Source organism: Oxyura jamaicensis, chromosome 13, assembly GCF_011077185.1.
Source record: "Oxyura jamaicensis isolate SHBP4307 breed ruddy duck chromosome 13, BPBGC_Ojam_1.0, whole genome shotgun sequence".
Classification (NCBI taxonomy): Eukaryota; Metazoa; Chordata; class Aves; order Anseriformes; family Anatidae; genus Oxyura; species Oxyura jamaicensis.
This window is the reverse complement of record NC_048905.1, coordinates 16,781,882-16,805,452: the sequence shown is the minus strand read 5'-3', so window position 1 is coordinate 16,805,452 and position 23,571 is coordinate 16,781,882. Positions and strand designations below refer to the sequence as shown.

Sequence of the window (23,571 nt, the reverse complement as noted above, 5' to 3'; positions counted from 1 at the left end):
TTAAAACCCAGGGAAAACAAACAAAGAAAAAAACCTGTTGCTGTTTTTGGAGAAGACAGGAATCAAATTCAGTCAAGAATCCCTGTTTCTGCTCCCGCTGCCTCCCATCAATCACTTTAAAAGAATTGTAGCGGGTTTCCAGCTCGCAGTTGTGTTACTCAATAAAGCACAGACAACTGCCTGCTGGTGGAGAGAGGGGACATTTTAATATCTGGCGTGTACGTGTGCATGGCTGCGCGCTCCTGTTTCCCTTGGAACAAATGCCATTATAATTTCTTCAAGGAATCAATAACGTCCATTGCGGGAGCCCTGTGCTGTTTGAGATGCAGATTGCATAGGGAGAAAGAAAATTTATCGCATTGTAAATGGAGGCAGAAGGTGGTAGGTAAGCTGTAATTAAAGTTTTGCTGATAATAAAAAATGGGGGAAATAAGCAGACTCCGTAGTCAGTAAATGCGAGCAGTGCTGCACAATCGCACTATTTTGCAGAGAAATCTGCAGCACTCTGCTCTTTTTCTGCACAATTAGCCTAAGGAAGTGTGGTTTACATTTCAAACTCCCCAAATGCTGGCATCCTGCATGCCCTTCATCAACGCCTAACATCTCCAGAGCCTTTGAAAACATCTCACACCAGCTATTAAATCTTATTCCAATTCTTTAAGAAGCGTGGTTTATAGTTATGATTCTTGGGGCACGCTTTGATCCGCAAAGCTAACAGGACGACCGTCACCATCGCACAGCAGAGGTATTTTCACTCTTCCCTGCAACAGAACTGGCGGTGCACGAGCTGATTGGTGGCAAGACAATTAACAAAAAGTCAGCAAAGCAGCCCCAAAGGGTTCGTCCTGCAGGCAGTCAGCACCTGGCAGCAGAGGGGCACCCGCAGCCCTGCCACCAGGTGTGCCCCTGGCTGGAGCTGCCCCCCAGCCTGCTCCAGCAAAGTTTTGTGGACAACCATGTGAGAGATGGGAGGTGAAAAACAAACCTGCCACCCATTTTCTTACACTTCTGCTTCTTTTCTTGCCTTCCTCGGTTTTTACAGATTTCCATCCTTGTCCCAGGACTGGAATTGCTCACCACTAATTATCCAATAAAAGCAGAGCTGGAGTATTCAATCTATCCCTAGTTAGCCCAATATCTTTAATAATAAGAGAGATTTGGCACAAGGGATAAATACTGCATCTCATTTTGCCACTCTTACAAGTCTCCTGTCACTCTGCACTTCTTAATGCTGCTGTTAATATACTGCTCCCAGTTAGCCACTAAAATAGTTCAGTTATTCCTATTAATTCACCAATAAAGCATGGCCTCACAATGCAAGGGGAAAAAAAAGGCTTTGTTGCTTACAGGGTTTATTGGCAGCACCTATTTGCCCATTTGCCAAGATACTTTCCCCAGTTTTCTGACACTATGGCTAAAAGCATGCCAGTATGGAAACAAGGAAAGTAAAATCTGACTGCACGCCAGATGCCACCGGCGCCTCCCCAGGATGTGGCAGTGACTGAGGATACAGACAAGTGCCCATCCCTCCAGGTTAAGGGTGACACAATGCTGCAAGAAACTCCTTCCAAGAGGAAAAGCTTTCTGGTGGAAAGTCAGAACGACTCGCTTTGAGAAACTCCTGCCAGCAGGATTAACCTGTGGCCCTAAAAGGGGCGCTGTTCATGCCACGGTTACAGGCATGAAATTAAGCTCATAGATTAGGAGTTTAGGCTAACTTACAAACTCCTCAGTCCGTTTTACATAAGCAAGAACTAGAAAAGACCCTCCTCTTCCAAATACCGTTCCTGGCAATCACACAAACCTTTGTAAAATACATTGGAGTCAGAGAAGCCCGCTGCAAGCCTACAGCATGCCACACTGGGCATGGAGGTTGTAGGGTCAGACACTGCAACAGCAACAATCTGGCAAAACAGGAGAGTGAAGCCCATTAAGGAACTGGGCCAGGACTTTTAAACTAGATAATTTTACGACTTGAGATCCTGAATCCTGATTAATAAGAAGTCAGCGTGGCTGTGCAACACTGTCCTCTATTGGAAACCGCTCACCAGACCACCCGAAGCACTCAGACACTCTCTGCCTGGTTCACAGGGAGGGACCCAGTTATTTTTTCCTGGCTTCACATTTTCAGGCTTAACCACTTAGGTGGTTTAGCTCCGACGTCTGTGTGAGTTCCCTCAGCATTATGCATCACCCGTGAGTTGCTCCGAACTATCACTCTGCTTGGACTTTGCTTTGTGTTCGCTCAGTATCGGCAGCAGTAAAGAGGCTTCGCACAAGAGAGCCATTGAATTAATACGAGTGGATTTATCGTGCAGGCTTTATCATCTTTCTTGCACACCGGGCTCAAAAACTCGGATGCGTGTATTAGGGGAGGGGATCCTGACAGAAAGGCTGCAAGTGCCCTGTAAATATCGCAGTGCGGGGGTAAACCCAGTGACCTTCCTGCCGGGGCGCGCTTTGCAACACCACCAGTTCACAGAGACAGGACCCACGGTAAGGCATTGTTCTATAGGACTGCCATCACCATCTCCGGGGGCTTCTGAGAATGAAAAAAGCTGATTCACGGGTGCCACAGAAGGGTGACAAGCTGTGGCATCTGGCACCATCACACCTTTTTTTAAGAAGAGCACAGCGCCACGAGGGTGGCTGCTGCAGCCAGGGGCAAAGCTCCAGCTCAGCACACACGGGATTCAGTAGTGCCTGTCTGCTGCCATCTCCCCCCGGCCCACACACACCTCCCGCCCTCCTCCTGCTCCTCAGGGAAAACCTTTTCCTGGCTTTGCCCCACGGTTTGCCAGCCCTTCTCTCACACGTTTTTATAAAAATGCCCTTTTCCTACTTTCAGTTTCTGATTTCTCTCCTTCAAGAGCATTATTCCATCACAGCGGGAGGACGGGGGAACGCGTTCCTCAAACCCCAGCTCTGCTTTCCCTCTCTGACAGGCCAACAGAAGTCTCCGATCACCGCCTGGAACAGCCCAGTGCCTTTCCCACACTGAGCTTGGCCCAGTGGCACTGCACTGGGGCACGAGATGGAGGAAATCACGACCTGATCTTCAGCGAAGAGACATCTCCGCACTCACGTGCTGCTGCCCGAGGTCGAGGTGCTCTCTCTCCAGCGAGGACGGCTGCTGCACGTCAGCCAGGCTCTGCCATCCCTGCCCACTGGATGCCGGTGGCACTGTCCTCAGCAGGACGGGATGCAGCCGGGAGAGTTCACGCCTGCTATTGTGAGGGCCTTGCAGTCATTAGTCTCCGAAATTGCTTTCCACGTTGTACAAGAGACATAACAAATGACTAATTTAATAAAATCATGTCGGCTCATTCAGCCAGAGAAGCAAGGATAATAGCAGCCGATTGTGAAAAAAATTGGAAGTCACTCAGACGTCGGGGGTTTGAGTTTCCCATCAGAGATGCGGCAGAGCCCAGGTCTCAGCTGCCTGCTCCTGTCCACCCACGGCACCTCACCGAGATGGAGGGAGAGGGAAAGGCAGCGGCACGGCCCTGGCCCGCAGGGAGGCAGCGGATGGCAACAGGGACACCGAACTCCTCACAGGTGCCCGTCAGGAATTCCCCTGTCCTAATAACATAAATTAATAGCATCAACGTCTAGGAAACAAGCCCAACAAGCACCAATTTGGGCACCCAATGTCCAACTGGTGCTTCCCCTGCTCTCCCTACTTGAGACATGGATTTTTCTGCTGGTCCTAAAGCTGAACAGGACATCGTCCCCCCTGCAGCCCAGCCCAGCCCCTCACTTCACCAGTGGAAGCTTTAACGAACACAAGAAGGGGCCCAGGTACAGCGTGGAGGAAAGGATGCGATGCAGGACCGCCACAGCAGAGACCTGGAAAGGCTCTGAGGGCTGGAGCAGCACCTCTTGGGCAGGAGGCAGGTCAGCAGAAAGCCCAAGACCCCGCACAGGCCTGCTGCACTTCAGACAGGGCCACAAACGCGGAGATGTGGAACCCAACAACTCGTGACACACAGGACCACCAGCAGCAGAGCAGGCTGCTCGCTATACATCCATAACCGCCCCTGACAAAAAATCCCGGGTCAACACCACAACAGCAGTCTAGGTTGAATCATCAGCTCCCACATTACCTCAGAAGGGAAATTAAATGTTAAAAGAGAATTCATTGAAAAGACCTCTTCCACCTCCTTTCACCCAGGAATAAATCTGAATAACTCAGGGAAGCTTGTTACAGGGGGAGCAAATAATTTGATCACCGTTTTGCAGATCCAAGATCTTTAATAGATTTTTAAACAGTCCTTACCCAGTGACCTTTAAACAAGTTTTAGTTACCATGCGTAAATTCATTATTTCCAAAAATATTTTAATTTCGTAATTAACTTGAATGCTCTCCACTTGCAATTCAGTTTAGAATAAGGATGAAAATGAGTGACTGCTTTACCTGTACTAAAAATTGCTTGGATTGAGAACACTTTTTCTTGCTTTATCTTTTCAGCTGTAGAAGCCAGCAGGGTTTTCTCCACGTGCCTGCAGCTGCCAGAAGATCCCCACGGCCAGAAGATCCCCACGGCCTGCAGTTTTTATTCCTCTGCAGATGCTGGACCTGACCTAACACCGCTTCCCTGCATCACGACACGCTCCCAGCCGTGCCGAAGGCAGGACCGCCGGGCAAAACGTCTGTGCAAGTTCTCACCTCCTGGTCCCAACAAAGGAAACGCTTCCCAGGAAAACCAAAAGCTTATTTTAATTTCCCGTGGCACCTTCCTGCATGGATTTTCTGGCGTCCATTATGTCTCCTCCTTCCAGGCAGAGGTTTCTTCTGACAAGTCTTCCTAGGAATTTCTGACCTTGTCGTTCCCTGCCAGCGGCACTTGGAGCAGGTACCAAAGTTGCTGGGGACAAGGAGGCAGAGAGGAAGGAGAATGCTTCTCTCAGGTCTCCTGGCCCAGGGCTTTCTGTGGGCCCACCAAGGACCATGAGGAACCCCAGGGGCTGAAAGCCCCATTTCAGCTATCCAGGGACTGTTCCCATGCATAACCTGCTCCCGCGCCCAGATCTCTTTGTAAGGCACGTGACCCACAGACCTCACAAAGAAACCAGATGGACGCCATCCATCGCAGCTGACAGCAGCCAAATACAAGAGGGAGCTGCGGGGGTCACCTGGTGGCTTTCAAGGAGGGGGCCTCAAGCATCCAGAACATCTGAGGCACTGACAAACAGCTTCCAGCCAGCAACAAAAGACAAACCACCACAAAACCGCACCACGAGAATCCACCACATCTAAATATCTGCAGCTTCTTAGTCAACCAGTCTCAAGTCTCCCCAGCTCCCTGCCAAGCCCTCAGCAACCCAACACCTGCACGCTCTATCTGTCCCTGCCTCCACAGCCCACCTCCTGCTTTGACTGCTCGCCACCAACCTGTCCCTTCCTGCTTTCTCCAGCTTCTTTCTCTCTCCAGGCCCGATGTGACCAAAACATTCCGGCCTGCCCCATTTGCTAACGGGTCTCCTGCAAGCATAACCTTGGAGAAAACCAGCACTTGCTAGCAAACATCTCCTCCATGTTCTTCACGGGCTTGCTCAGCTACAAAAGCTCGTGTTGCTGCTGGCTTGGTCTTTATGAGGCCTGAACAAAAAAATCAGGAGCTCGGCACTGGCAGAAGTTTGACAGGAGAGGCACCAGCAGCATTGCCCCTGTAATTTAGCGCTTATTAAAAATACCAGGGCTTGGGAGGGCTCAACAGGGACAAGAACAATTGGGCAGAGATGGAAAGTGTAACCTCTGATGAGTGACAGGCGAGGTTATACGGATGAATACTAATGAAGCGCTCTGAATAATTCATACCTGGGGTTCAAGGTAAAATGGTTTAACCTGATAATATCTTAGTAGTCGTGCTACCTTGCTGGCCTCAGGAATATTATCTCAGAGAACAAGGTCTGATCATAACCCAGCTCTAGGTATTAATTTGTCCAGGGGTGTTTAAAATCAAAGCTCGCTCACAGTTGTCTAAAAACTGCAGCGCAAGCACTGTAGGGGGACGGCCTTCCTTCAACCTTGCCCCATGCCCATCACCAGTTGCACTAGCACAACTTTTCAGCATTACGCTTTCTGTGACCCTGTCCTCAGCACAGAGCTAAGGCATTTTTGCAAAGCGCTACTCAAATACACAAGCACATGAAGAAAAACCAGTGGCAGAGAGCCTGCAGCTTCCACCTCACCCTCCCCTCGCCCACATCACTCGACTTCGGGCCCCCCTCTACCGACCTGCATGACCACAGCTTTTCCAGAAAATTGCTCTTCCACTCCAGAGAGAAAAGAGAAAGCCTGGACCACAGGCTTGCACCAAGGGTAAAAACAGATACAGGGAGCTTTGATCACAGTTCTCCAGATCTCAGAGGAGAACACGTTTCGTAGCACGTTACTTCTCTTATTAAGCTCTTTCCAAGAACAGGTTAGAAACCTGGGGCAGTTTACAGCTTAGAAATTCAGAGTTACATTTTAATCCATCAGCCTTGCTGAGTCCTTCACAGCACTCATTTTAAATGTTGAGATGAACTTAGTCCTCCAGAGGCCACTTAACCAGCGCTCCAAGAGGAAGCCCTCTGCTCCTCCAGCAAGCAGGAGGACACCTGCACACCCACCCAAGTTATTTGGAACTGCACCATAACACATTGGTACAAACTCCACTTTCACACACAGCCTTTCAAACGGTACAAAAAATGGCAAGCAGTGCTACCAATTGGGAAGCAGCAGCCATCGAGGGCATCAGAACAAACTTTTTTTGCTCTCAGGGCAGGAGATAAATTCAGCCTAACAAATTAGCGCCATAAATATTGCACACGTTTGCAGTGATTTATACACATATTTTTTCTAAGCCAGGCATTTTCTGCTTTCTAAGGAGGGAGAAGGATAGCGAAAGGATACCCATCCATCCCGGCCACCGCTGCCTGCTTCAGGAACTTTCTGCTTGCCCCCTGCGTTACCACCAAGCAACCCTCCCGTGGATTTTATCTGTAGATCACCAAATACTTACACAAAGGTAAATAAACGCTAGGCTTATCCTAAGGGCAAATTTATCTCAGAGCAGCTGCTGTGTTAGGAAGCTGTAAGACTCAGAGACGCTGGCCTGTGGTTTCTTTTTTTCCTTCCTCTCTCGTGAACTTCCCATCACCTTTCATACTTTATCATCATGCTGCATAATCTCCCCCATCTCTGCAAAATTGCTGGGTTCGCTACGGCGCCTAATACAAACTATAAAATATTGCACCGCGAACCCATGCAAAAGGCCAATTTTCATCAATCAAATATTCCGAAGAGTCAGTGCTCTACAATAATAAGAGCTCCGAAATCCGAGAGCGAGCAAAACCCCGTCAGACAGACTTCCACCGCACGACATGGTGACAGCGTTCCCACCAGGAAAACCTCAGAGCTTCACTTCAGCCATCAGCCCACTGCGCGCAGCTGCAGGGTGCTCTACGCCTTCATCACAGATCAGGTACCACGGCAGTGAACATTTCCCTCTCCCTAGCAAGAGGCGCCCTGCCCTCGCTCCCTTACCTACCCGCAGCAGGAGCTCCAAAATCTCGCAGGGGATGTGGGTGATACTTCTAGCAGTGCACAACACAGCACCAGTCCCCTGTTGCAATCAGCCGCTGCAGAAGAGCTGCTTAAAGATGTAGCAGATGCTGCTTTTGGTTCTGCAAACACGGTTAACCCCACCTTGTAGGAGCTGAGAGGGGGAGAAGCAGCCACAAACACTCGTAGGCCTCAGGGCACCGAGGGTCCTCAGGAGAGGCCCTGCTGCCTCAGCCCGTAGGAACCGAGCTGTGCCATGAGGACTTCTGACGTTTGCTCTTGTATTAGCAGCTGGGTGTTCAATAAATAGACCCAAGCCACTTGTCTTGTCATTCCTGAAGCTTAAGAAAATCAGGACATAAGGGTGGAGAAATCACAAGATCCCATTTAGCAGGCGATGGGCAGGACGACCCAAGTTCCTATGAAGTGTTCACATTTTAAAGGTGTGCGTCTTTCCAATCCCTGTTTCCCCACCTTTCTGCCTAAATCCTGTGCCAGACCGCAGCTGGACAATAATCCTGCCTGCCCAGATTATTGTAGCACCTTCCCATAAAACCCTTCCTAAGTGCAAGCACCCGAAAGCCCAGCAGATCCAACACCCACCTAGATCCAACAGGAGCACCTGCTAGTGGGGCTGCCTTCCCCGCGTGCCCCCGCTGCCCCTCTTCCCAAAACAAGTCATTTCCCAAGGCAAAGGACCTGAAATCTCAATTTTAATTCCATTTGAAGCAGCACTGCAGAAAAGTGGACACTGAAAAATTATCTGACTGGGAGCTTAGCGATAGAAACCCATAAATCACCCTGGCAGTTATACAGTTTTCTTGTGAGGTGCTGCTGATGGCAGTAGCTGTTAACTAACAGATGCGCGCGCCTGGCACCGCCGCCCTTCGGGCTGCCAGGTTGGTGGGTGCAGCCACTGCGGATCCACCTGCAGCATCCCCGTGCCTCTCCCCACGAGGCAGACAAGCAGACTGCAAGGCCGTCGCTTCTGGAGCTCATTTTGGGACCCAGTAAAGGATTTAGAGGTCGGGTCGTTTGTGAGAACATGAACAAAAACTGCAGAAGTAACAGGCAGCGAGAACACCGAGATTATTTATTGAAAAGTAAATCTGCAGCGAGCACAATGACAGGAAAAAATAGGAAATTAATTCATTGTCTGTGTAGCAAATGAAACTAATGCATGTTTGGGGAGCTTTTGACAGCTAGGAAAAAAAAATAAAAATGAAACAAAAAATCACATGAAGCAGGAAATTAGACTACTTCTCCAGATTCTACAAGGCCCCATCAGGCAGAACAATTAGCAAATCTTTCAATGGGGGGGGGGGGGGGGAGACTTTATGTAGCTTGTGGACACAAGCTACCTCACAAACACTCCCGTGCATTAATTGCGTCTCATGTCGGATTTAGCTGAACATGTCAGCTGCATTCCCTGCTGGAACAGACTCATACAGCTCAGCGGAACTGGGACAATTCATTCTTTAATGTTAAAGAGAATTTGTTTATGAAAAGATCCCTTGTGCTAGAAGATGAACTCTTCAAATTTTTAAATGATTTTACTTCTCCTCCAGCTGTAAATCAGCAAGAGTGAGCTGAAGAATTTTCCACATAGCCATCAAAGCCTGATTTAAACCACGGAGAACCAAGAGATCTAACTCTCGATTTAAGGAGCTACTTCCTGAAATATTTATTTTCCCAGGAAATCAATAGCTACAAATCCACAAATCCAAACGGGTAAAACTATAGAGGAAGACGTAGTTTGTTTTAAAGCCACTAAAATACTTGAGTTGTGCAGCTTAGATTTAATGCAAAAAATATTCAACGCAAGCAAAAATGTATCAATACTGAAATATCTCAACTATCATCATATAAAATCGCCCCTGTGTTTGTCAAGTTAACCGGCTTGGTAATTACCTGCTATAAAAAAGGAGCTAAATACACGTAGGTGTGGAAACACTTCAAGAGGGAGCTGGAAAAAAAAGATATTTGAACATTTTGCATATTAATACTGCTCTTACTGTTCTGACTGCTCTCACATTTAATTGCAGTGGTTTCAACCACATCAGGATAATCAATCATCACTTTAAAATGTAATTAACTCCTGCAAGAAACTGTTCATGAAGGGAATTGAGAAATTTACTGTCTGAAGCTAAATTTGGGTTTACTTACAGATTTCTTCTACTTATAGAACTGCTCTAGCGCCAGCAAGCTATTTTCTAGCTCTGCAGGCATTCCTCAGGTTACCTTTCCACTGAGGAGGGGGAGAACTGTACGATAACTGTACCTCAACAGGATGCACGGGACAGAAGGACGGACATTTCATGATTATTATTTTTTTAAACACACAAGAAAGATGGGTTCAAAACATCCCTAAGTCAGCTTGTCTTCATGCTCCGGAACTTTTAATAACTTTTACCAACCATATTCTGCAATAATCCTCTATTAAGGAAAAGGACAGATTTAACTCTGTAATGAAGCTGCTCATGAAGAGACAGATTTTGGCTTTTCTGGATGCGGCAGTGGGTTTTCTGCCTTGGTAGGTCAGCATCTTCCCCACCAAACACGGACACAGCTTGTGTTTATATCACATACTAGAGACCTGGCAGCTCTTTGCTGGAGAATTAGGAGTTGCTTCCAATCCGCAGGGATGAAACACCAAGCTGGCTAACCTATGTGATAAAAATCATCTCTTCACCTGTGCATGGACTCCAATCTTCATTCTACATCAAATTCAAAGCCTCCCAAACCCAAGTAGGAGGCCCGGTCCAGCCTTTCTCTTTCAGAAAACTGACCACCCCAACAAATCAGGTACATAAATCACAACAACAAGTTCTTCCCCATCAGATAGCATCCTCAGCAGCTTCCATTGTGCTCTGACATACGACTCAGCTGGGAGCTGAAAAATAAATACTCAGCACAGCCAGTTGGTTTTGTTAAGGGAGTTTTAAGAACCCCCTTGATGGACGCTCCCAGGGCTGCTCTGCAGCTGCCCGTGCTGGCATTTACCATGCAAACAGCAAGGAAAGCAGGGGCAGGAATCAGCAGACGGGTGGCAAATAAACGTCACGGCCTTGCAGCTTTCTCTGAAACAGAAGCTGACTAGCAGGCATTACATTTAAAGAAAAGTAATTTTTTTTAAAAAAAAAAGCCTTACAGAGACTGTCAGAGCAGCAGCTCTCTGAAAGCTTTCTGTATGGGCAGAGGAAATTCAAAGACTTCAGGAGTCATTTGCACACAGGGCTCTATCGTGATACAGTCGGTCGATGACAGTGAAGTTTCTGGCTGATTTACGAGTTTCTGGGTGCCAGTCATTGCCTGGGCTCAGCTGGCACCCTATGAAGTAGTTGCTCATGGCAAAAAAGCACCAGAAACGCACAAGAGCATCCAATGACACAACTGTTTGGAGACAGTGAAGGCAGAGCAAAACCTGGCCTGCAGAGGATGGCTTCGAACTGCTCTAAAACCTGCCGGCGGCCAAATTTGCCAGGCAAAACCACACAAACCAAGAGCAGGGGCTTGGCCATGCAAAGAGCACTCAGGTGATGAGACCAGCACACTCCCGAGGCACCCACACACCACTCCCATGCTCTGCTGTGAGGCTGAGGATGGAGACTCAGAACCCAGCACTGCTCCCGCTGGTCACGAGGGCTACATGGATTTATTGCTTGTTTTATAAGTGCCACTGCCTGTTCTGTCTGAGGTTAGGCTTTCTTCATCTGTTCTCAGTACACCGGATAACGGACCCCCAGGAAAGGGAAGGACCCCCCAGGAGCTGGGGGGCTGCAGCCCCAAATCCCAGCTGAACTGAGCCCCGCTCCGAGGGGCTGCCCACCCACCCAGCCTTGAGGCACTCAAAACTGCAAGGCATGGAAGTCCTCAAATGTTCCCTCCAGATACACTGATCCTTTCCACACATTGTTGCTAAGATCCAGCCTGACATAAGAGCATCTTGCTTCCACTTGAAAATCTAGCAAAAAATATATTTTTTTTTTTGAAGAGCAGAATCTGTAAAACAGCAGAGATCAGACTCGGATTTGCAGAATACATTCGCTTCTACTTTAATCTTTGCTTCTTTCATGTCATAACTAGAGAGGGACCCAAGATGTAGAGATTTTGTTTGAATTATTATGCCTCGCACTTCAGCAGAGAGGGATTCAGCCTCCTGGCTCAGCCCTGGTGCTGGCGGAGCCCAAGCCACCGAGCTCCGATGCACATCCAGACATCAAAGTGTGGGGCTGGAGGGGAAAGGAACGTCTGTAGCAACTATCCCCGCGCACAGCCAGCTCTTCTAACGGCGGGAGGAAACAAAGGGAAAAGAATTTGTAGAATTAATAAATGTGACTTCCCATCTGGCATACAGGCTTCCTTTTCATGACATTCACCTGCACTAAATCCGTTTTTAAAGGCAACGTTCCTGAAACAACACTGCTAGATTAGCTCAGGAATGGCCAAACTAACAGCCTCTGTAAATCTGTTCAGACGATCAACCTGGGTTAAAAGTTCAGAAGTCTCCCTGCCTGTTGCATTCTTCCTGGCAGACTCATCTCTTGCCACCTGCAGGAGCTGCTAGGGCTCCTCCCAGCTTATGGGGATGATCCCCTGAAAATCTGGGGATGATCTTCAGCATCCATTGCAAACCCTGACACAACCCTGCTGCACTCAGACAGGTCCCTCCACTTTGTTTTGTTCAGGATTTAGCAATACGACAAACTTGTCCATCCAACAGGCCACATGCTCTGGTAACAACTAATGAGCTGTGAAACCACCAGAGGATGTTTTGTGCACCACAACCACTCGTGTTTTTATTACATAAATAACTAGACTAAGATAGGATCCACCTCCATACTTATTTATAGCTTTGTCTGCAGAGTTCGCAATGAATAGACTGTTCTAAATTGACACAGCCTGTCTTCCTGTTGATTAGCAAAGGGTAGGGACGCAATTTATAACTATGCATATATTACATTTATTGCTAATAAAAGATATTTAATTTCGCATGGCAAATAGTGAAGGTCTTGGTGATTGAAAGAAGGTTTTAATAACAAAACCTGCCCTTTAACCACAAAATACAGCCCTCCTAAATCCTAAACAAAGAGTGAGGTTAAACTACCATCTCTTCCACCCTTCACAGCATTAAATAAGCAAACGGACAGACTCCGGTCACTCCACTTCTTGGCAGCTCTTTTCTCCTACCTGTTTTGTCAGCAGTAGTTGTCCTGCGGCACGAAGCCCCGGGGGCTGAGGTTTGTTTGAGCTCCTCACGTGCGCCCGTCGGCCGTCCTATTCATCACGCGCTGGCAGCCCGTCTCCTGGTGGGGTTTGTTCATTTGTCCATGGGCTCGGAAAACGTGGAAAGCCTGGAAGGGAGTTCGGGAAAGGTTAATTGGTTTCGTTGACCATCTGTTTGTGCTGTGAATAAACGCCCAGAATAATGTGTAACAAATGGCACCTACAAGGATTAAATAAATCAATTCTGGGGATTAGAAACAACCTATGGACCGTGTTAATGGAGCAGGAGTCCGTGTAACAAAATCAGCTGTTTGTGACCTTTAGGGGACAGAGAACCAAGGTTTTCTAGGAAGCCTGAGGTGAAATAGGAAGATAGAACAATTAGAGATGGCCAAGTAAAGCTTGAACACTGGGAGCAATTCAAATGGAGGACAGGGAGTGGTCCCACCAGACTGCAAAAAGCAGTAATAAGCCTGCAATCTCTTTTGGCTTTTTATATTTTTTGTCCCATCGCACAGAGGAGCAATACTTAAGAATGCCTATACTGGTAAAGTTAACGTTTTTAGACATCAGTACTACTTTTTCCCTCTTTTCTTGTCCTTTTCTTTCAGTTCTAGAAGAGCTCGATGAATCTCACTCTACCCAACTCTGGACCACGAACCCTATAAAACAGGATCACAGGGACATTTCCTGGAACATAACTTGGATTTGATAACCCGTGGCATATCTGAACTACCGGAAAACCAAACTTCTTGGAGGTGCCTAAATAAATCACGCTCCTAAGTGCCCCTTTCAAACACAACAAAGCACTCAGGACCACTCTTAAAGCCCTTAAATACCCACCAGCACCTGTAGATACCACACATTCGGGATAAAACATTATATCATTTTTATAGCACCAGTAGGAAGTGCCCCAAAACAAGCAAGATAGAGAAAAATCAACAACAAAAAGCAATTTATTTGCCAGACTTGTTGTTGTTGCAGAGACAAAGCGACACTGCTTCGTGTATAGATCTTTCTCGCCATGAGCAAGATCAGCCCTTAGTTACTTCCCAGCACCCTGCAGGTGTTACGTGGAGTAACATGGGATGTTTATCCAGAAAATGGGGCTTTGTTTCTCTTAAGCTTCCCCGGGATCTACAATCAGTGTGAATGGTCGCAGTCTTAACGCTGAAGTTTATTCACATAGAAGAAATATTTTCTAATATAGGTGAGTTACTTCCTCTTAATTTGCTGAGCTCAAGGTAAATTTCATTTGAAAGTCAGCATCCAGGCAGGATCCTGGCAAGGTCTGGTACCCTCCCAGGCTGTTGATTCAGTTCAGTATGTTTTGTTTAAATATATATATATATATGTTTTGCTCAGTACTTTCACAGCAAATTCCAGACTAGTACTTGAAAACACTAGCATAAAAGATGAACTTTAAAGTGCTTTTTATTGAATTCAAGTGACACGCTTAGATCTCTGACTTACCTGTACCAGGAACTATTACCTGAGCAATATGTACAAGTACACAGCCAACACATTCTGAACGTGGCTGATGACTGCTGATTAATGATCAGTTTATTAGATGCGACAGCAGTTAATGCAGTGTCTCCAGCTCACACATTGACTCAAAACATTGCAATTCCTCAGCAAACACAAGGAAATCTAACCGCAGGTTGTTGGGTGTCCCGTTTTTGCTCAAGAACCCCCACTTGCAGTGTGCCCCTACAGCCTGGAGCATCCTCCAGGAACCCATGGGAAGCGCTGCTCTACCAGGGCACTTCCATCCTTTTGCCTTCAAAACTTCCTACACTGGCACAAAGGAAGCCCAGCTGACAAACAGCCCACAGCACTGAAATCTAAGGGCTGAAGCGCCCACCACACATAGCTGGGAGCCCTAATTTCCAAGGAGCAATGAAATGATCCTCCCCTCTCATTGATGGGAGCTCAGAATTACATGGGCATGCATGGCAGTAACTTGAGTGACCTTGGGTACGAGCACACCTCTTTCTCTTGCAGATCTGGAGATCCATCACATCCTGCTTGAGCACACAACCCAATGCTCCCAAGTGTCCGAATGCCAAGATTCACTTATTCCTCATATGCAACCATGCCAGAATTATCGATCCCAGGAGGGGCTGTAACCTTTGGAAGCTCTATTTCTCAATAGCACTCAACGTGAATGAATAGGATCTCGGAGAATTACAAGCTGGAGAAATCCAGCATGAATGTAGAGTTCTTTTTTAAAGAGTATATAAAAAGCATTGCCTCTTAATGAGGCACTCTGCTGCCCCAGCCCTCTCAGTGACCCAATGGCAGCTTTACCCTCTGGAAACAGAGCCTGACCTTCACTTTCTGGTAGTTCAAGAGTTCCTTAAAGCACCTCACTGAAGATCAGGCTCATGTTTTTAACAAACCATGAGAATATTAAAAAAAAAAAAAAAATTGAACCCAGATATTTACCTTAGGCTGTTCCACAACATTCACTGGCAAAGCTGAAGTTGTGCCTGACACCACACGAAGCCTGTTCTCGTCATAAATTCTTTTTTTCCCTCTCTCAGCAATTACGCAGCTCCTCTGTGCTTCATTTCCAGTTTATCAAAGTTAAAGACATAAAAAAGACAAAGACATTGGCATCTGTTGCTTATGTATAGAACCAGTTACATGCCACTGTCATGCCACCTGAGTTATTAGTGGTTTGGGGGTTATTCCCCAGGGGCCACGTATCCAAAACAGGCCTTTCTTCCTCGCCAACTCCTCACAAAATGAGCTCAGAGCACAAATGGAGCTTCCTACATTCCTCATACTCCAGAACATGGGAACACTTCTCCTTTGGCAGGTTACAGTATTCAAATCTGCCAGGCAAAGCTGCCTCTGTAACAACCAAGAAGGCGCATCCCTTTTAAACCAAAAACTTTCAGTTTTCAGACTTGCATTTTGTTCAGAGGGGAAAAGGACCTCGGTCAGAGGCTCTGCCCACGTTGCATCGCCGTATGATGTCGCAGGTGCAAGCCTCCAGCTCGCCACCTGTGTTTGGCAGCAGGTTTTAGTACTTTTGCTTCAGAATCCACATTTTTTTCCCCCTTAAAATGTCATCTCCTTTAATTCCTTTGAATTCAGGGAGCAGCACTCCAAAGTGGAGCACTGGCTGTGAGCCCACAACAACAATTAGGTTTCCTCACTTCCTGGACATCATTATTCTTTAGTGTTTCTCATTAGATGAGCCTTCTGTTTGCATGTTCCCGAACGCAATGCTCCTTTGCTCACGCACAAGGAACTTGCCTCCAGTAACCTAGGAAAATCACTTATTTTTGCAGAGCTGAAGGACTTTGAAGAGCAAATCTGAATTCCTTGGGTGTGCCAAACTGGTAAGCAAGTTACCTGAGAGAGCAGGAAGATGGAAGCTGCAAGACCTCTTCTAACTTGGGAGAGGTTAGTGATAGCTAATTCCAGTCGTCCGTGTCCCATAAGTGACAAAACTTGGCTTAAAACGTCCAGGCTAGGCCAGGTCTCCTGGAGAGGCTTCTCAAGGGCAGCGCTCACAGGGCCACTTCCAGCTGTGTTTTGGAAGCAATGTTTGCTTAAACTCGAATTTCCGAAGCAATTTCTTCTAATGAAACTCCAATCTGTGTAAAACAAAGATTTAAATATTCTGCCTACAGAACGTATTTCGCAATAAAAATGCATCTATCTTGCATAATGAAGTTGTGGGTTTTTTTAAACAAACAAACAAACAAAATCTATTTCCATCTCCCACAGAGAAGTGATTTCATACATCCTTTCCACAGATGTCAAGAACTGTGAAAGGATGGGGGACGTTTTCCTACCCTGTGTATTATTAAACATAATAGTCAGCCACCTCCAGAACCCATCATTGATTGAGATAGATGAAGCTATTTAAAAAAAAAAAAAACTAATGAAGTCTCTTTGGTGCCTCTGAAACTCGGCAGTAAAGATAAATGAGAAACAATTTCTTGATATCCATTATTTTAAATTACAGATACCAGCTCTGATGCTGTTCTCAAGGTTTATTGAATTTTCATAGAATATCATCAACTTCTACATTCCACACATGTAATTGAAACCCGGGACCAAAGCGTTTTCCTCCTGTGTCAAGTTTAAAATGTCAAGAGGATGCCCCTGCCACAGGGCGCTGACCACTGCGGGGCCAGTGTGACGCTGGAGCCAAGCCACGCTCCCCCATCAGTGGGGACAAACTGGGAGGAAGCTGGGAGAACTTCACCCCTTCTGCTCCCGCAGTTTCCTTGCCAGCCCAAGTACCTGCAGTTCTAGCTGTGGATTTAGGGGTGGAGAGATCTTAATCCCAAAGATTGATTTGTGTTTAGCCCAGCATTAGTTACATGGACAGTATGGCCAACATTCATTAAGAAAAAAAAGGCAAAAGTCACTACTTTGGGCCTCAAAATGATGTTACTGACTTGAAATTCAAATAACTTCACTTTTCTCTCTGCATTTTACAGGGTGCCCCTTCTGCTCTCCTCAAAGGGCTACAAATGCCAGCTACCCACCAGCCCCGCTCCTCAGCCCTGAGACCTCCACATCAAACCGACGCCGAAGGACGGTTTCCAGCCGCCAGGCTCTGCCCGTACCATTGAGCACGTCCCAGTGACAGATCTCCTGCTGGCCAGCCCAGGAAAATCATGGGGCAGACAGGAACTAAGCATACCCCAAGTCAAGCCCTTGTGCCTCTCCTGCTAAAGTGCTTTGAGGAGTTTCCCCATCAGGGGCAGCAGAAACGTAACACACTCGGCTGCCATCAGGCACTGCAGGTGTGTAACCCCATACAGAACTCAACCCAGAGATGCTAACTCCATGCACGTACCCTGAGCCGTCCCAGGTCCCTTTTTCTTTGCCCAGGACCGTGTTGCAGACGGGGGTCTGAGCTTCACACCTTACAGGGCCTGCTTTGGGGACGACACAGCGTTAGGTAACTCCTCAATCTCACTGCTTTACCCGGCGACTTGCTCCCTGGATGTGCTGCCCACAGCTTCTCCTGCTACCCACCGCCTGAGAGCAGGCGTGCTCCTCTCTGTATCGCAGCCACGGAGCGAGGCTCGCAAACGTCTCAGCATCTGGGAGAAAGTTAACGCCACGGCAGGAGGACGCTGCTAGTTTGGCTCTTGTGGTTTTAGTACGGTGGTGTGGGGTGACAGAGCTGCTGCAGGGTAATTTAAATTCAATCATTTCTTTTGACACTTTTACCATTAACCAGAATGCCAAAAATGCCTGCAACCGAGAAGCAGTGGTTTAGTGTACGCGGCCATAGATCTACGTTACAAAAAATGCTCCCTAGTTACTCTGATTTATCCTCGAGGGAGAGCTGTCCGGGACTGCGGAACAAAGCGTAATGCTGCTTACATATATCACGTTTTATCTATCAACTGGATAAGTTTAAACTCATTATTAAAATATCTAAAACTCGTTATTATAACCTCAGAAAAATAACCCTCTTTGAACTTCAGAGTTTTGTGAGAACTGAATCAGGGCAAGGCTAAGATTTGGGACTCTGCTGTAAGGAATCTTTTGAATCCCAAAGTCTCCTGTATGGTAGAAGGTCAGGGGTTGTTGTTTTAGATGTATTCCATCCCTTAATAATGCCTGTGATTTTGCTAGGTCTGCCTAAAATTCTTGAAGTGGCAGCTGCAATGGCCTTTTTTTTTTTTTGCTCTCTTTTTTCCTTATTTAATCCTTACACTCTTAGCTGGGTGTGGATTTCTTCTGAAAGAATCTGCTTGCATACCCTCCCCAAACCTCGCTTCGGGAGCTAAACTCTCAGCAGAGGCTTCTTTAGTTTCTCCAGCTCTAAGTGCCTTGCAGAAGGCTCCTGCTCGGAACTGCTGCCAGCTGTTTAATCTTCTGCATTTTAATTGCACAGACTGGCTACAGAGCCCAAATGCGAAAGCAAAGCAGCACCTTCTGGAGTAATTTCCATCACGATACCAAAAACAACAACAAGAAGCCCACCCTGACCACTGCCATTTCTGATTTCCTGGGGCTGCACACAGAGCCAGCACCCAGCAGCGCTCCAAGGAGCCCCGGCACGGAAGTGACCACCGCCGTATTTCAGAATGAACGGCTCGCTTCCACCTGATCTTCATCCGTTCCTTTTAGGCAACGATGCGAGTTACTCTTCTGCTTTGGCACCGCTTGGCTTTTCCCTGCTCCTGGGGAAGGCTTCACACAGCCACCCACCCGACAACACACGTGGCTCTTCAAATCGAGTCCTTTTATGCCAGGCTATTCCCCAGTAGCCCACTCCCAAGGCACTTAATAAAGATCTTGAGGTGACAGGGTGTGTATATACACCGGGTGATCCTCTGCATGCTCCGACAGTGCATTTAAAAACACACACACATTGGGTGTAAGCTGCAGGGCTGCTTTAATAAAAGTGCCATGGTAGAGCGATTTTCTACACCACAACCTTTTAGATAAGGAACAAGGGGGGTACATGAACCCGGCAGTTCTGTGGTCAGGAAAGAAAGTTAAATTGTCTGTGTTCCAGTGCTAATCTTGTGTCAGTGAGCTGGTTCACGTGCCTGGAAATGTCCATTACCATATGTAAGTTTGGCATTTCTAAACCCTCTGGAGCACGGGTAGGTGCTACGGGCTCGGAGCCTCGCGGCTGGGGACCTGCACTCGGGCTCTGCTCTCAAATGCTCGGCAGCCCCCGGACATGGTGGGGAGCAGCAACGTGCAGAGACGTCCAGCATCCCCCAGACACTTCCATGGGCTTCAGTGAGCTCTAATTGAGCACGCACGGTACTCCGAGAAAATACAAAAATCCAATTCCAAGTATCTTGAGATTTAGCTAGATTTTAAAATATGATAAAGCAGTATTTAAGGAAGAACAGAAGGAGGAAGCGGTGAATTAACAAATGAACAGTCCGTTAAATATTAGATTACCAAATATTAATCCCTGAGACAGTATCTCCAGATTCCCAGCTGTTAGAACAACATCACGAATAGAAATTTTTTAAAAGTTAATAAAATATTTTTAAAATATCTCACGATCAACACCTGAGTTTTCTTCCCGGAGTACTTAGAACTGAGTAATTAGGGGAGAGACACAACTGAAAGCAAATGGGGAAGGATCTCAAAATAGCCATTTCCATGGAGAGATTCCACATTTACATCCCAGAAACAAAACAAATCAGGCCACGTCCTCAGCTGGTGTAACATGATGTTGTCTCATCAATTTCAATAAAGTACAGCAGCTTAAAGACTCCGGGCCTTTGGCATAATCCTTTCATTTAAACTCAGTAAATCAAAATAAACTCTGCTGATTTCTGTGGAGTCGCTGATCTGCCTTTGGGTAAGCCAGAGGAAAGCCAGGAACTCCTTTTCAGAGGGCTTATTACTGCCATGATTAAAAGTCACCCCCAGCATGGAGGCTTTAACATGACCATGGAGGATGGGGCCTTTGTCCCTCCCCAGCTCCTCCTGTGCCAGGTGCTGCCAGCCCCGATGCTGGCCCAGCCCCAGCAGCGCTCTCCTTGCAGCTCCATCTCCCCACATTCACTGCCGGTCTCTTCCCCGGCGCGCAGCCTCACCACAGAGTCATTTCTTTCCGGATCTGTGTTTCCCCAGATCTTTAGCCGTGATGTATCACCGCTAATCAAAGCGCTGCCTCCTCCTACAGCTCTGCAGAGAAGTTATTACCCTTCCCGTTCATCCCGGAGCCCAGTTAATGCAGACAATCTTCCTGATCCGCAGCCTTGCACACGCAATTGTGATATTTCACGGGCTGTGTATCTACAACAACAGCTTCACCCTTTGAAGATTCAGGTAAAGGACACCAAGACATTGCCAGTAATTAGCACCCCGGTGCGAATCACCATCCCTTCTTGGTACCCGGGAGGAGAGAAGCTTCTTCGGCAACGCCAGCTTTGATGTGCAGTGATGGAAGGGACACGCGGAGGGGGAAAAAAGCCAACATTTCTATTTGGATTCCTTTTTTTGTGTGTTTTGAACCTGAGGTACAAACACTTGGACTCTTGTTTTCCAGAAATATTGCCTGCGATGAAGGCAGAGGCTGGAAACCTCGATGGGGCTTTGTGCTGCCTGGGGGAGGTCAGCTCACCCTGCACATCCTTTGGTTTCTCAATGGGTTGGATGAGGGAGTGGGGGGAAGAACTGGCAGACAAAAAAGAAGAGCAGAACTCAAACACTGCCATAATACTAGAGGCTTTTTGAAGAAACCTACAAATTCAGTGGTTTCCAGAAGGTAACGTGCTCTAACACTTGAATTTAAACGCATTTAGGGGGAAAAAGATAACAAAAGGTTCCTTGATCTGCCTAAGAAAAGCATCTCCAAATCCACTTGCAGCATCATGAAGTTTTCACCAATATCAGTAATGCAAAAGGAGGGTTTTAAGCCTTACAAAAATTTGAACGTGTTACAAAAGTGCATTCTGGAAAAAGATTTCCAAGCACTCGTAAGTGACTCGAGAATGAGAGTCGCAATTTTATAAGCAAGTACGTAATTGGGCTTAAAAGGTAAAAACACAAAACAAAGGACTGGATCTTACAGTCAAAGTCAAGAAATATCGAAATTCCTGAAAATCATATGAATTAGAAGAAGAGGTCACATTCGAGCAAAAACTTGACTAACCATGGCAACGGGTAAAGGAGCACAACTGGGAAACGGCGAAGCTAAGTTACAGGAGCATTCACCCAGAGTCCAGCACTCCCCGCTCCCTCACACACCGCCAGTCTGCCCCCCGAGGGCAGAGGAGGAACGGGGCCACCGGAAACTGATTTATATCAGTTTTAGTCTTGTATCAGTTTATATCTGAGCCAGCAGACTGGCATGCAGGAGAACAGCAAGACCCTGCCCCCCTGGGCTATCTGCGGGCACCGGCGCTGTTAAAAGAGCAACGCCGGTAGCAACAGCACAGGAACTCACCCTCCCAGCACAAAGCACTGCTCTGGGAAATTACCAAGGGAGCCGGGGGCTAATAGCGTCAGGACCTGGCATGCAAGAGAAGAGAAAGGATGAATGAGTGGCGTCTAAAATAAGGCCTGCCTGGATAAATGCCCGCATGGTGACTGCAGAGGCCTTGAGAGCTCCTTGGGCTCCCACAGCTGCAGCCTCTTGGGCATCCAGGCTGGGGCTGGAGCATCGCAGCACAGGCATCGCCCCGCATTACTCAGGGGTGACAGCAGGTGAGCCCAGCCACACGCATTTCCTACCACCAGTTCATGGGTATCTCCATGAAGAGGCTCACACACGTAGCAGCTGCGCTGCCATTTAGCTCATTTGCTCACCACAAAAGTCAGAGGGAAGGTTTCCAGCCTCCAGTAGCCGAGTTTGAAACAGGGCTGATGCAGGGTGCTGGGGAAGCCCAGCCCTGCCAAAGCAAGCCCCAGCCGAAGGGTTTGCTGTCACCAGTGGGACGTTACAAAGACTGTCAAAAACAATGAAAATGCAAAATCCAGACAGGCTGCCTGTCTCCCTGTGCACATGAAAATCACTCCGGCTCCATTATTAATGCACTCGGGCTCATTTGTCAAGACTTTCACAAAAAATGAGTTCCAACCCAAGAAAACCCCCAGCATTTTTATGATAATGCTGGCAAGTCCACGGGATGGCAGGTTAGGCTGCACACTGTGCTTCTTCCCAGCAAATCCCTGCCCACCAGCTCAGGTTATTTTAAATAAAAAACGAGGAGGAAAAATGAGCTGTTTAAAGCATCAGAAAACAAAGTCCTCCTAGCAGGCCTTTATCGTCAATTCATGCCTCTTTTATATGAGAAGGGCCTTTAGCCCTCCAACCCTGCTACTACTACTTCTAACACTTTCACCCATCCAGACAATCATTTATTGACCGCTTCCATTTTTGTTCTCAGTTCAGGACGAATGTTTTCTTTCATCAGTTATTTATTCAGGACTTCAGCAAATTGATTTTTCCCTTCCATGTGCACCGCACAACTACAACATGAAAACGGATGAATCCCGTTCTGCTGCCTTGATCCCCTCTCTCCCTACTCATCCGAGTTTCCAAATTCTCCCTCTGCGGCATCTCCCGAGTGCAGACTGCGCCCTGAGCAGCACAACACCGACCGTTGGGGTGCTGTAATAGCAATAAGCTGTAGCAACAGCGATGGTGAATGAACTGGAAGTGGTATTACCAATACTACAGCTCCATCACAGCTGGGGAGCCTAACGCCTTCCAGCAGCCCCACACATCCCATTCCCCCACTCCAGGGCTTCCACTTTGGTTTGAATCTGACCAAAGAACAAGGAGAAAGATCAAAAAAGCTGAAAGGGAAACTCCGAGCGCCACAGACTCAGCGCTTCATGATTCTGCGGGAAAATAAGAACGGGCTGTTTGCAGCCTTTCCCCCACCCGGTTCAAATGCACACACAGACGCGTTCATCTCTCTCATTCTGTCTCCCCAGGCCTGGCACGTACCCAAGAGGCCGTGAGGAAAGAGGTTCGCGTGGCACGCTGGAGGGGAGAAAACAAGAGCTTTAAGGAAGCTGTGTAATAAATCCCCACCTGTCAGGGAAAGGTGCCCACAGAAACAGAACCGCGTACGAGCAGACTGTTTGAGGCAGTTCTGAAAAACTCTCCCTAAAGTGATAGAAAATGAGATAGAGACGGGCAAAACACAAAACAAAAATTGGAATGCAAATGTCCTGCGGCAGCCCTTTGCCCAAATTCCCCTGCATATTGTCTGCATGGTCTCAGAAGAGCCCGAGGAAGAGACTGCTGCTTGCTTTTCCTTTCCATCAGCTCCTCCACGGGGCCAGCACAAAACCTGCCATAACTCGGGCTTGGCACA

General features: G+C 47.4%; 1 long non-coding RNA gene across 3 annotated transcripts in view; it reads right to left on the bottom strand.

Moving 5' to 3' along the window:
• Window positions 1-23,571, bottom strand: part of LOC118174021 — a 77,248-nt gene that overhangs the window by 4,179 nt on the left and 49,498 nt on the right. For 2 of the 3 annotated variants that reach the window (XR_004754495.1, XR_004754497.1), the window contains one exon: window positions 12,323-12,906. This is a non-coding gene — a long non-coding RNA (uncharacterized LOC118174021). Of the gene's footprint in view, window positions 1-12,322; window positions 12,907-23,571 lie in introns of those variants that run through there. The other variant, XR_004754496.1, reaches the window with a different exon arrangement.